This window comes from Amphiprion ocellaris, chromosome 6, assembly GCF_022539595.1.
Source record: "Amphiprion ocellaris isolate individual 3 ecotype Okinawa chromosome 6, ASM2253959v1, whole genome shotgun sequence".
NCBI classification, from domain to species: domain Eukaryota; kingdom Metazoa; phylum Chordata; class Actinopteri; family Pomacentridae; genus Amphiprion; species Amphiprion ocellaris.
Window position 1 is genome coordinate 1,964,497 of NC_072771.1, and position 6,748 is coordinate 1,971,244.

Below are 6,748 nucleotides of genomic sequence, written 5' to 3' on the forward strand. Positions count from 1 at the left end.
TAACCACTGTTGATGTTTTAGCTTCAGTGTTTTATTCTGTGTACAGTAGGCAGTAATAGTACTAGTTGTATTTAACCACTGTTGATGTTTTAGCTTCAGTGTTTTATTCTGTGTACAGTAGGCAGTAATAGTACTAGTTGTTTTTAACCACTGTTGATGTTTTAGCTTCAGTGTTTTATTCTGTGTACAGTAGGCAGTAATAGTACTAGTTGTTTTTAACCACTGTTGATGTTTTAGCTTCAGTGTTTTATTCTGTGTACAGTAGGCAGTAATAGTACTAGTTGTATTTAACCACTGTTGATGTTTTAGCTTCAGTGTTTTATTCTGTGTACAGTAGGCAGTAATAGTACTAGTTGTTTTTAACCACTGTTGATGTTTTAGCTTCAGTGTTTTATTCTGTGTACAGTAGGCAGTAATAGTACTAGTTGTTTTTAACCACTGTTGATGTTTTAGCTTCAGTGTTTTATTCTGTGTACAGTAGGCAGTAATAGTATTAGTTGTTTTAAACCACTGTTGATGTTTTAGCTTCAGTGTTTTATTCTGTGTACAGTAGGCAGTAATAGTACTAGTTGTTTTTAACCACTGTTGATGTTTTAGCTTCAGTGTTTTATTCTGTGTACAGTAGGCAGTAATAGTATTAGTTGTTTTAAACCACTGTTGATGTTTTAGCTTCAGTGTTTTATTCTGTGTACAGTAGGCAGTAATAGTATTAGTTGTTTTAAACCACTGTTGATGTTTTAGCTTCAGTGTTTTATTCTGTGTACAGTAGGCAGTAATAGTACTAGTTGTTTTTAACCACTGTTGATGTTTTAGCTTCAGTGTTTTATTCTGTGTACAGTAGGCAGTAATAGTATTAGTTGTTTTAAACCACTGTTGATGTTTTAGCTTCAGTGTTTTATTCTGTGTACAGTAGACAGTAATAGTACTAGTTGTTTTTAACCACTGTTTTTCACCAGTGTTTTAGCTTCAGTGTTTTATTCTGTGTAGTTAGCAGTAGTTGTGTGTTTTCGGTCTTTAGCATGGGTTAAATATCCTCGCTGTGTTTTCCTGAAACCCTCCTCGTGCTGTTTGTGTGGAAAACGTTCTGGTGAAACGTCTGCAGACACTAGATCTTCTTTAAGACACTCGTGGGTTTTTTTAAAGGTCCCTTAAAACAACATTGATTGTTTCCCACAACGACTTTCTGTCGCCGCGGTAACGATTATGCAGATGTGGCACAACCTTTCCGTTTGACGGGCGGCTCCCACGGGGAGGCGGTGACACGGCAGCTGTTGCCACGCCGACAGGACGTCCTCCCCCCTCCATCATCACCCCTCCTCACCCAGAGACCCTCCCAGTGCTTATAGCCTGGACTTTTACTGGGAGGAGGGGGAGGATAAATTAGTAATAATAATAATAATAAACATCATATTAATGAATATAATAATGATCATAGTAAAAATAAATACTACTAATAATAACACTAGTAATAATAATAGCAATAATAATAAAAATATATATTTATTTACTTTTGTCCTTTCAATTACGATATAAGATTTTCTCTAAAAATACAATAATATAATTAATAAAAACATTTAAATAGAATTTATTTTTGAATTTAATTATATATGATACTATAATTTTTAAGTTTATTTTATGAAGTTAAAAAATACGATAAATGAAATATAATAATTTTTAAAAAACATGTAAATATCAATATCAAAATAAGTGAAAAAAAACATAAGAAAAATAAGCCTAAAAATGTCAAATAAAAAATTATTTATTTTGTCCTGTCAGTTACAATATAATAAGATGTTCTCAAAAAGATTATAATATAATTATTAATAATAATTTTTAAAATAGAATAATATCAACATCAAACTAGGTGACTTTTTAAAAGATTATTGTATTTTTAAAAAGTTTTCTTTTTTGTTATGATATCAAAGGATTTTTTCTAAAATATAATCTATATAATAAATTAATTGAAATCTAATCTATTTTTAATATAATTATACATAATAATATAATATTAAAAAATGTATCTTTTAGAAAATTTAAAAATATATAATAAATAGATAAATAATAATAAATAATAATATAAAATAGTAATCATTTAAAACAGTTACATATTTTGAATTATTTGCAAAATATGTTATTTTATTAATTACATATAACATTATTATTAGAAATATATATTTTTATAAATTAAAAAATCTAATAAATAAAACATTCTAGAAAGTAATAAAAAAACATATTTTTGTTAAATAAATAATAAACTAAAAGTTATGTTTTGTTGAAATTTTTTCTTAAATAAGATAAAATATTTAATGATAATTTTTTAAAATATATCAAGACCAAAATAAATGAAAAAAGAAATAAGGTTTAAAATGTATAAGAAGCTGCATGGATTTTTATTTTTTAAAGTTATTACATTTCTGAATTGTTTGTAAAATATGAAATGTTTTCTCTCTTATTTTGAACTCTCTGTGGCTGATCCTGTTTTAGCAGAAAACCATATTTTTAACTAAAACTTCCTGCCGTTCCGTCTCCTCCAATGACAGCCCTGCTTGGATTTATTCTCGGCTATGATTGGCCGTCTGCCGTCTCCTTGACAGCGGGCCTTCTTCATCATATCTGGACTTTTCCTGCATCATTTTTCCTCTCATATCCAGTTTTCTCCTCCTCCGTCTCCAGCTCTCCCCATCGACCGCCTCATCTGCAAACATAAATCTATCGGCCAGCTGACACGTCCTGCCAATAACAGAGGAGCTGAGTCGGCTCACCGTTTCCACGGAGACCAGCTCTGATGAAGTGTGACACGGGACCGAGTCTGCACTGTAAAAAAATAAACAATATGGGGTCTTCAATGGTAAATCTGTTCACTTTTATTAACATTTATCTATAGTCTGCACTGTAAAAAAACAATAATACGGGGCTCTTTAATGGTAAATCTGCTCAGTTTTACTAATATTTACCTATAGTTAGACTAAACTGAGAGCTACACTGTAAAAAAAACCAATATGGGGCTCTTCATTAGTAAATTTGTTGGGTTTTTAATCTTTTTAAATCTAATCTAATCTAATCCTTTTTTATTGGACTGGATGAAGTTCTGCACTGAAAACAAAACCTGCAGAATGAAGCTCTTTAAGGAAATCTGTTGGGTTTTATCCATATTTTTGTTTATTTTTAATGTATCACCTGTTATCTGTCCCTGCAGCGCCCCCTGTCTGTGGACGCTGGCATCTAAAATGAGACAATGTGGAAAAAGTTGCTCATTAACTAAAAACTAGGTGCAACTTATAAAATCTAAAATTAGACAGTAATTTATTTTTTTTAGTCTTAGTTTTGCTGCTACCTGTCATGACCAAGAGGCTTTCAAAGAAGAGATTCTTTTTCTCAATGATTCATCTTTTTCTGCACCTTTGAGGCCTTTTGTGAATGTTTTTTCTGCATCTTTGTGTCTTTCTACATCGTTTTCTGCATCTTTGTGCCTTTCTACATATTTTTCTGCTTCTTTTTCTGCATCTTTGTGTGTTTTTGTTTCTCTCTCTGTTGTGTGAAGCAGCAGAATCCGGTTTCTGTGTTTGTGGCTTTAAAAGGTCGAAGCAGCAGCAGAGAATTAATTGGAAAGTCAGAACAACCAACAGAGCTGTTAGCGATAAACTGCAGCTCTGCAGCACTTTATTAGAGCTGCAGCCGTCAATCCATCACTCATCAATTCATACGTTCATCTAGAACCATTTAGAGAATCAGTTTAAACAGTCGACCATCACACAACTTATTCTGGAGTCAGTGTTGAAAGTGTTGAATATTTGCTGCTTTTAGCTTCTGGAACGCACCAGTTTAATTTGGAAAATCCTAACAAAACCAATGGAAAATGGTTTTATTTTCAAATGAAAGTCAAAAATGCAGAAATGCTTGATTATTTAAAGCTTCTCTAATGTCAGCATTTCATGTTTTTTTACGTCACTTATGACAGAAAGCTGAATATCTCTGCGTTTTGGACATTTATACATGGAACCTGGATTTATCCTCCATTTTTGACATATTACATACCAAATACCAAAAAAATATACCAAAAAAATAAAAATTAAGTCATTGCATTTCGTCTTCAAACCTCAATGTTTCTAAAATCCTGGGTTACATTTGAGTTAGTTTTTGTGTTTTTGGAGTCAGTGTTGAAGATGTAAAGAGGTTGTGGTTGAAAGTGTTGAATATTTGCTGCTTTTAGCTTCTGAAACACACCAGTTTAATTTGGAAAATCTCAACAAAACCAAAGGAAAATGGTGTTTTTTTTCAAATGCATATCAAAAATACAGAATAACTTGATGTTCGAGCTTCTCTAATGCAAATATTTCACGTTTTTCTATGTCACTCATCACAGAAAGCTGAATATCTTTGAATTTTGGACATTTACAGATAGAACCTGGATTTATCTTCTATTTTTGACATATTGTAGACCAAAAAATGCAAAAAAGACAAATACAAGTTGCTACATTTCGTCTTTAAACCTCAATATTTCTAAAATCCTTTCTTGCATTTGAGTTAGTTTTGGTATTTCTGGAGTCAGTGTTGAAGATGCAAAGACGTTGTGGTTGAAAATGTGGAATATTTGCTGCTTTTAGCATCTCTAATGGACCAGTTTCAAATGGAAAATCTCAACAAAACCAAAGGAAAATGGTGTTTTGCTTTGAAAAATGTGTAATAATTGAACTTTCACAGACATTTTGAGTTTTCTTCCCCCCAACAGACAACTATCTCACAACTTCTTCCCTTTTTTTGTGGCTCCTCATCGGCTCAGAGCTGAACTTTAGCGGCTGTCCTTTCACATCGCCGTCCTGTCGGGGCTCGGAGAGAAAACTTTGATGGAAAAGGTCTCCGTCTCTCTGAGAAATGAGGCCTTCACCCCGTTTATTGCTGAGCCGCGGCGTTTTTGCGGCGACGGGAGAAGTGTCAGGCCGGTTTGTGAGGGGAATCTGCATGGTGGGATGACGGCTGACAGATGTGAAAGGCCAGCGGAGCATCGATCGGCCGCTGGAAACTATTCAGAGAAGCAGATGAGCTGCACAAAGAACAGAACTTCATTAAATTGTGCCACTCGGCGTTTGGATCAGGATGCCGCTGCTCTCCTGCATACCAAAGCGCCGGGTTGTCACGGCAGCTGTTCCCATGGCGACGGGAGGCTGCCAGGTAACCGGGGAGCAGGTGTGCACGTACGGAAAGAGAGGAAAGTTCAGCAGGAGAAGCAAGAAAATGAATCAAATAGATGGAATGAGTCAGAGAACAGAGGTAGAAATAGAGAAATGTGCAGAAAATAAGAATAAAAACATTCAAATAGAGCTCATTAAAACTGATTCTATTAAAGTTCCAACCTGCAGTTATTTAAAGATTAATTATTATTCCAGGTTGATGTTTTTATTGTCGTCTGTAAAAGAAAAAACATGAATCTCAACATTTCAGAAGCTAAAAGCAGCAAATACTCAGCATTTTCAAACACAAAAGTCTGTGAAAGTTTAATTATTACACATTTTTCCCAACAAAACCAAAGGAAACTCTGGTTATGTTTGGATTTTCCATTTGAAACTGGTGCGTTTCAGAAGCTAAAAGCAGCAATTATTCAACATTTTTGACCACAGCATCTTTACATCTTCAACACTGACTCAAGAAATACAAAAATAATTCAAATTTAAGTCAGGATTGTAGAAATATTGAGGTTTAAAGACAAAATGCAGCAACTTGCATTTTTTTTTTTTTTTTTTTTAGTTTTTGGTATATATTATGTCAATGTAAATGTCCAAAACTTAAAGATCTTCAGATTTATGTCATGAATGATGCCGAAAAACCTGAAACATTTGCATTAAAAAAGCTGAAAACATCAAGTAATTCTGTATTTTAGATTTTCATTTGAAAAAAAACACCATTTTCCTTTGGTTTTGTTGGGATTTTCCAAATTAAATCGGTGCATTTCAGAAGCTAAAAGCAGCCGTCCAATATAAACACTCATATTCAGCAGATCTAAGAACATTTTAGCTTGTATTTGAGGATTTCCAGCTTCTTGTTGGTGATTTGCTGCTGTTCCTCCTGACTGACTGTTTCCTGTCAGATATTTCTGCAGAGAAAAGAAAGAAAGAGAACCTCAGACAGAAGAGAAAATAAAAGACAAGGACCTTTTTAGAAAGTTTACCTGGTCGGTCCTGACAGAACGTAAAGCAGCTCGAGGTAAAGTTCAGGAGGAGAAAACCCAGAAACAGCAAATTAGTGCAAAGAGGCAGAAATAGTAAAGAAGAGCTCATAGTTCAGGAGGAAACAGATCAGATCAGGCAGCTGGAGGTTTTAGAGTTGATGCTTTTAAAAGAAATAACTGGTGGAACAGAGAAATATCAGGTAAATGTGCAGCTCCTCACATTTATGTGGTTCTAATAAGAGTTAAATTCCAAAACCGCTTCAAAAAGGTTTCAAAACTTGCACTAGAAAAGCTCTAAAATGATTCCAAAAGTTTTCCAAAGGGTGCTCTAAAAATGGTCCAAAAGGTTCTTTAAAAAAGCCAACAGATGTTCCAAAAAGTGTTTCAAATAGACTCCAAAAGGTTTTTGAAATAGGCTGCAAAAAAATCCACTAAAAAGTGTTCCAAAAACCTCCAAATGTGCTCCAAAAAGTCTCCAAATTGTGCTCAAGAAATATCCAAAATTTGCTCTTAAAAGGCCCAAACTTGCACCAGAAAGCTCAAAAGTTTCTCCAAAAAAGCCCCAAAATATGTGCCTAAAAAGGT